The sequence below is a fragment of the Sminthopsis crassicaudata genome, chromosome 1, assembly GCF_048593235.1.
Source record: "Sminthopsis crassicaudata isolate SCR6 chromosome 1, ASM4859323v1, whole genome shotgun sequence".
In the NCBI taxonomy this organism is placed as follows: Eukaryota; Metazoa; Chordata; class Mammalia; order Dasyuromorphia; family Dasyuridae; genus Sminthopsis; species Sminthopsis crassicaudata.
The window spans coordinates 436489807-436498045 of NC_133617.1; the positions used below are offsets into that span (position 1 = coordinate 436489807).

The 8239-nt window shown below is 36.4% G+C and overlaps 1 long non-coding RNA gene across 1 annotated transcript; it reads left to right on the plus strand.

Annotated features, from left to right (window-relative positions):
• Positions 1-517: 517 nt before the first annotated feature.
• Positions 518-7900, plus strand: LOC141550209 (uncharacterized). The gene is made up of 2 exons (XR_012484544.1): positions 518-645; positions 4851-7900. It is a non-coding gene; the product is annotated as an uncharacterized LOC141550209 (long non-coding RNA).
• Positions 7901-8239: the final 339 nt, after the last annotated feature.

Sequence of the window (8239 nt, forward strand, 5' to 3'; positions counted from 1 at the left end):
CAACTTCCACCAAAATTTATAAGCATCTTTCAAGGGCAGAAAATTGTACTAGGCACTAGGAAATAAAATTGAATGTAAAAAAAGTAACTACAATAGAAAGTGATACAGGATAAGTATCAAAGAAATGTACCATGCAGCTGTTAATGCAGAGAGTTAGGAAAGCCAAACAATAGTTGTGTTTGACAGCTTTTTCTTTCTGTCCCCAACATTTAATGGATGAAAACCTTTAGTTCTTTATGAAACCCAATGCAGCTACTTAAAGGGGTTTATCAGTTTGTTATTTTATTCATAAATTCTTTCACAATCAGTAGCCAACTAGAAATGACATGTGTTTGTTTATAACTGCTTTTGAGAAGAGTTCCTTCATAAATTGCCAACTGAAGGACTAAATCATTGGCTTAATTCAGAAAAATATCCACTTGTTCTTTCCAGAGATGCAAACATCTTCCACCTGAGAATTCATGATATTCCAATTATCTAATCAGGATTTTGTCTCCTATAAAAGAAGTAGGAAGATGCAAGATTTACTAACGAAAGCGGCTTTTTTTGGGGGGGCTAGAGTGGCTGGTTGTTTCACAAGATACCTGGTTGCTCTCTCAAATCTCTGACTTTTTGTCACCCAGTCACCTCCAGAAAATAAGCCAGGTAAGTAACACTTGAGATTCTTTCACAAACGAATACCTTGTTTCTCCTGTGTTTTTTCTGCTCTTTTCTCCCACCCCAGAAGCATGCATTAAAAAAACAAACAAACAAAAAAAAAACTTGCTGCTTTTGGCATAAAATAGGTTAGGGTACCATTGTTTTATTTTCTGTCTGAATGATAATCTCACTCTTCTTGCAAATGAGTCAGACAAAAAAATAAACTGTTCCCAAACTAACTTTAAATCAACTGGGAATGACTGCTTTAGCTATCGCATAATACAGATGTCATCAATTCTTGATTTGAAGAAAGGACACTAACTAGTACTTAAATAAAATTGTTAAAAACTAAATAATTCCAGTAAACTATGAAAACAATATAAATAGCACAAAAAATGGCACATATTGTGATCAAACATTTTCAAGGCACTTTACACTTTATCTCATGTATATTCAGGTAGCTAGCTGGCACAGTGGATAGAGCACCAGCCCTGAATTCAGGAGTACCGGAGTTCAAATCTGATCTCGGACACTTAATACTTCCTAGCTGTGTGATCCTGGGCAAGTCACTTAACCCCAATTGCCTCAGGGAAAAAAAAAATCATCTTCCCAAGTTCAAATCTAGCTGTCTAGCTGTGTAACTCTGGGCAAATCACTTAAACTTGTCCTCAGTTTCCTTATTTGTAAATGAGATGGAGAAGAAAATGACAAAACCCTCTAGCAAAACTTTGCCAAGAAACTCCCATATGGACTCACAAAGACTGAGACGTGACGATATGTATCTTCACAACAATTGTAGAGGTAGATGCTATTATTATCTCCACTTTATAGATGAAACTGAGTCAGAGATTAAGTGACAGTCCTAAGGTCACATTTGAACTTGAGTTTAATGATTCCAGGGCCAGGGCTCTTATTCTGAAGCTATTTAGGAGCCTAAGTAGCAAGTCTGACATCAGGCTCTCTGTCATAGTTTGGACTCGGAGATACTCTGGGTTGGGGTACTAGAAAAAATTAATATGTCAAACTCGAATCAAGACAAATTCTCAAAAGGTTTAGAAACTTCTAAGAAAAAAAAGATAAAATGCTAGAGTGCCTTTCCTACTTCTTCACTGTAACTGGTTTATAGAAGATTAGAAGGAGGAAGTAACCAAGTTAGAATTAGAAGGAACTAGTGTTCTGCTGGTTAAACTATTGATTCAGCAATACCACTACTAGATCTCAAAGAGATCATAGAAAAATGCAGAGATCTACATCTACAAAAATATTTATAGCAACTTTTTTTGTGGTAGCAAAGAAATGAAATTTGAGAGAATGCCCACCGAATAAAGAATGGCTGGACAAACTGTGGTATATTAATGGAATGGAATGCTATTGTGCTATATAAATCACAGTGGTTGTCAAAGTACCCAGAATAGTCCAGAGTTTTCTAGGAGATCCTGAAACCTTTTCAGAGGGTCTACAAATTCAAAATTGGCTTTTGTTTCTAAAATGAAAAACATCTACAAATATAAGAAAAATGAGAAAACTCTTTGGACAAATCCTCAATACTTCTTAATTGCTATAAAAAATTATGAGCAGGCTGAATACAGAAAAACCTGGAAAGACTTACTTGAACTGAAGTGAGAAGAACCAGGAGAACATTGTACATAGTATAGTAAATATAGTAACATTGTAAAATGATAAACTATTATTTACATAGCTCAATAAAAATAAGTAACTAGATGTAAGAAAATTCCAAAACTCTTGATGGAAAATGTTATCCACATTCAGAGAAAGAAATATGGTGTTTGACTGCAGACTGAAGCATACTTTTTTTTCTTTTGTGATATTTCCTTCTTTTTTTGTTTCTTTGAAAACATGACTAATGTGGAGATATGTTTAACATGATTGCACTTGTATAGCCTATGTCATATTGTTTACCATCTTGAGGAAGGGAGAGAAGAGTCATGGAAGTAGAAAAATCTGAAACTCAAATCTTAAAAAAAAGAAAAAAAAAAAGTTAAACTATTTTTACCTATAAATGGAAAAAATAGAATACTACTTAAATTTTAAAAAACTTGTTGATTACAGAAAGTACAGGTGCTTTTGAATAATGTCCATGTTTTTGTTTGGTGATGTTTCTCCACTGATACCTCCTTCCTTCTTAAATTCATAAAGCTGAAAACTTACTTCCAGGACTATCAAACCTTGTAAACTGCTAGAATCCTGGGGTTCAAAGTATCCTTTGTTGCCGATTTCAGGAACCCACTTCTAGTAAATTCTTAGAAAAGGTTAGCTGTGAAGTATTTTAAATTGGTGTCCAGATTGCTTCACTTCATTAAAGGAAACCATTTGATCATATTTCCTTCATCCAAGGGGGTCTTTGATATTTATTCCCTAACCTTCATTTTGGGTTAGAAGTCCTGACTTGAAAGCTATTTCAAGATATAAAAGGGCTTCCTCCTTTATTAGTAGCCACAAATATTTTTGCATGTCCATTTTTGAACTTCTCTGATAAGCTGAGGCCAGCTCTGTTACAGGTGAATAGAAAGCAAACTTTAGGGTATTAAAAGGAATCTTTCCCCTCAGGAAACTTCAAATAGTGAGAGGAATGTTTAGATTTTTTTTTTTCTTGCATAGTATGCCTTCACCTTCTAATTAATTTCTTAGATCCCATTTTTTTGTTTAGCTTTCCCATCAATTATTCTATCCTTATTTTATTTTACTCTTCATTCTATACAACTAAATTAACTTACTATCCTTTCCCTTAAAAGTATTTTCATCACGATTGGAGATCATGGAACTGTGTGATTGTAGTAGGCCTTAGCTATGATCCTGAGATTATACCACCCCTGATTTTATAAAACCTACATCCTATAAAAACCATCAATTGGGAAGATAGTACCAGATTTCCACGGCCCTCTTTCTCACTTCTTTTCTTTATGATAAGTGCCGAATTCTTAAGATGTTAAATAATGAAGCTGATTTCTGACAAACCTCAGAAATGAGCCATAATAGAAGAAATTGTTGACTGCATTATACACTGTCTAAAAATTTATCTACCTATCTACCCCCAAAGGCATTACATACACTTTTATGTCCTCCAGCCTCTCTAAACCCAAATATCCACATGTGATCAAAGTCATGGTCAGGCTACAGCTTGGTCTGGGTTTTCTCTGTTTAACACTTTTCTGTGGAATTAAAAATTTGAGACTAGTGTTTGGGCCATCCCCAGATGTTCTTTCATTGGTGGAGGTGAAATGGAAGCATATCCATGAAGTCTTCTTCCCCCATATATATAATTGGTCCAAAAGCCAAGGAGTAACATTTATTGATCAAAAAGAGCTTTGAAAACCTTAGACTTAAAATATAGGTAGAATTGATGAGTATATGGTAATGTGTTTTTAAAAATGCCAAGAAATCATTTTAGGAGATAAAACTAAGCCACTTGAGAGTATTCAAGCATTTTAATCAGGCAAGAAGAGATCCTTACTTGAAATAGAACCCAAGCCCCGCCTGAATAGATTAAATAAACTGTCTTTTTAGAGTCATTCTGGGAATACAGAATTATTTTTTTGCCCAATGATATGGCTTTTTTTCTTTCTATCAGAGAGAGTCATATTTTAAGAGGACTAGGTATTAAAATAGACTTAATGCTTATATTTTGTAATTACATTAGTTAAGATAAGAGGATCAAACCATCCCCTCTCTTCCAACTATATTAATAGACAATAATTAAATGGTCGCCATGTTTATAAAAGTACCCAGCTTGAATGACTTCAATGAGAGGAAAAAACAATTAAAGATACAGTTTCAAGAAAAACTAGAAAGGTAGATATTTATCATTGTGCAACTTTCTTTGTATTTTTGCCATCAGAAATCTTCTATAGACTATGGAAACAATTTCTTGGTGCCACAGTTCAAGAAAAAATGGTAGATGGGATAGAACAATCTGATTAATTACATTCAAGTTGGATTATAATGAAATCAATGTGTTCTAGCAAAAAGCATAATGAGGGGCTGCTAGATGGCACAGTGGTTAAAGCACCAGCCCTGAAGTCAGGAAGGCCTGAGTTCAAATTTGACCTAAGATACTTAATACTTCCTAGCTCTGTGACCCTGGACAAGCCATTTAACCCCAATTGCTTCAGGAGGGAAAAAGACATAATGATAGGAAAAATCTCCTAATTCTAGACAAAAAAATCATGACTTCTTGCACTTTCTTTCCCCAGGCATAAAGTCTATCCTGTTCTTAGGAAGACAAGGTCCAAAGAAGAATGGAGGTCACTGAGGCTTCAGGGCTCACTTCTCAGAGATCACAAGAAAATTTCTGGACCAGACACCGAGCCTCCCTAGCCATATTCTTCATGGGAGGAACATCGTTTTTAATTGGATCACTTATTTCATTATGTTTTGCCACTAACTACTTTTCTGAATATTTCATATGGGGACCATTTTTTCTTTCTTTTGGTCTCTGTACTATAGCTACTGGAATCATACTGATGATCATAGAAGACATAAAATTATGGCTACCTTCTAGAGTTGGTGAGCAGACTGCAACCCAAGCTTCCTCAACCAATATTCAGACTGCAACCCAAGCTTCCACCAGTATCCAGACTGCAACCCAAGCTTCTACTGAGAATTAAGCTTCTTTATATTTTAAAATGCATGATCATCTAAACATACAATAATTCACTGTGGCCAAATTTGCATGAAGTTTCAACTTTTTACAGAATCTGCATCAAACCAAGGCTCTTTGCTCTGTTCCAAGAGCACTTAGAAAAATCAAAGCTTGAGAGATTATCAAACATGAAAAAGAATCCTGCTGATGACAAGATGGGGCAACAGATAGGGACCACACTACAGAAGGTAGTGCCTTGAGAAAGGGGAAGTTAGGAAAATAAACACAGAATTGATGAGAGGTTGGAAACTCCCAAAGGCATTACATACTCTTTTATGTCCTCCAGCCATTCTAAACCCAAATATCCACATGTGATCAAAGTCATGGTCAGGCTACACCTTGGTCTGGGTTTTCTCTGTTTAACACTTTTCTGTGGAATTTAAAATTTGAGGCTAGTGTTTGGGCCATCCCAGATACTCTTTCATTGGTGGTGAAATGGAAGCAGGTATCCATGAAGTCGTCTTTCCCCAGCTGGCTGTAACGAAGTCTTCCTTCTGGATAGTGGAGTGAAAGTGCTCACTTTTAGCTGGCTATATTGGAAACAAGAAAGAGTCAAAGGAAAGAAGGGTTTCTCAGAAGTACTCATGCCTCAGCCCATCTTCTACATTGCTCTTCTAGTCAAAAAATAGGTTAATTTTTTTTTTTTAACAGGTTGAAGCTCTGCTCAGAGAGGAGGACCCTAAATCTTTTCTGCAAGTTATCATGGAGATGTTTGTAAAACTCATTATCATCCTTGCTGGAATGTCACTTTGACCAGGCCAATTCTCACTGGGGATTCCCAGGTCCTTAAAAACTTGGTTGATCTGGTCAATCTCTAATTTCCTTGGAAACAGGAATTTTTAAGTTAACATCTCTGCAAATATATAGCCTACTGACTCCATGATTGTTGCAGTGGAATATTCCGTATCACTTAAAAACAACTTTGGGCCCTGGTACTATAGAGTCAACACCACCAGCATTAAAGCTATATTCTCTGGACAACCCCAAATCACCAATTTTTAAATTGCCCATTAAGGAGCAGGTTGGTCTTCAGGTGAAGGATCCAATTGTACTGGAAGATGCTTCATCCATGACATGAATCTTGGTCATCACGGTTTTTACTTTCCCTGGAAGGAAGGACTGCTTCATTGTCTCCAGGACATTCCCGAGGTCATCTTCCACATAATTCTTTGATTTACCTTTCATCCATATTCCTGCCCATTTTGATCTCCCAGACAAGTGATAATGTTTATATGCTGAGCTTTCCTGATGGTATTAATTTCTCTGAGCCAGATAATCATTTCTATTTCCAACCATTTCAGAGACAATTTCATTAGTCTTTTTGTCCTTTGATTTGTGACTTCTTCATTCCTATCCAGATTCTGGGATACTTCTATATTCTGATAACCCTGGAGAGGAAGCAGGTTTTTGGGGAGCTCTTCCTTCAGCTCAATAGAAGATAAAAGCTGGAGAATTAGGATGTAATCTCTATGCACTATGGTGCTGGACTGCAGCATTCCCTCTGTCCCTCTCTAACACCTAACCATAGCTTCTCTTCTCTCGTTCTTCCTCTTCTGTCTCTTCACTCATTTCTTTAGGAATCTGCTCAGATACTTTCTCAGAATTATTTCCTGTCCCCTCCTCTGATTCCTCACTATTACTCTCTTCTTCCTCCTTGAAGCCAGATGCTGACTCTGGTGATAAGGACTCAACTGAGCTGTTCTTCCTCTTGTTCTGGCTGATTTCTTTTAAATTAGAAAAGGGATCCCTTTCTTTCAGTTTTTCCCATTTGGCTGGCTTTCTGCCATGACCTTCCATGGTCCTCTTGCACTGCTCTGTGTGAGAAACTTCTGGTCTCTTGCTCTTTGTGCCTCTTCGAAGAAGTCTCTCCATTCCTTATGTTCTCTCCCTCCATGCTTCTTCCTTATCTTCCATTCTGGTTCTCTTTAGCTCCAAATGTTCAAGATGATCCCTCTTCCTTTTGGAATGTTCTCAAGCCATCTCTCTCTTTGGCTTTTCCATTTCCAACAAGCTTTATCCTGTTCCTCCTGATGCTTTTGACAGCTCATGTTCTCACTCCTCTTTTACCCTGACTTCATTCTGTTAAATGATGTGATGCCCACTTACTCTTTCCTTTCCTTCTTTGCTGTGAGGAGCTTTTTTATGTAACCATTTGCTGGGGTGTTTTGAAGGTCAGAGTTACTTTTTTCACCTTTATCTCCTATAGAATCTGTCTTCTTATGAGATGGATTTCTGATTATCTCCATATGATATTCTCATCCTCATCTCTAAAAGGAAATCCACCTTAGATTTCCCATCACCAGAATTTTTTAATGTTTTATCTCTGCCTTCTCTTTATTTTTCCCTTCCCTTCATTTCCTGAAAACATTTCACCTAAAGTTTTTAATTTCTATAAATCCTTATCTTCACACACCTGAGAGACAGCTGCACCCAAAGACCGAGGAGAAGCAGCATTGAGTGCTGAAGTGTTGCTTCCAGTTTAGCATGACCTGGTGATATTGGATGAAAGCTTTTTCCTTTTTCTTTTTCTTTTTTAACTCTCTTGCATGAAGTTTTAAACATTAATTTTTTTCTATTTTTAATAAATATTTCTAGCATTTACAGTGTTTTCCTTCTACCTAAACAAAATTTCCTTAAATTCTACATTTTTGAGAGTGGGGGAGAACTTTTAGGAGTTGACTATCTTTCTAAGCTCTAAGATTTCTGCAGCTCTTTGTTGGGAGCCACAATCTCTAAGCTGATTGGCAAAGTCCAGAACTGAGATCAATGTATACAGCACTCATGCAGGAACATGTCCTTTTATGATTCTCATTAATGGACTAATTTCTATATTATTTATAATTGGTTTCATTACAGCACTAAACATTATCTAAAAAAATCTGGTGACAAGGGGAATTTGGGCAAGTTAACTAGAAATGATTCCACATGTAAAGTCCAAGC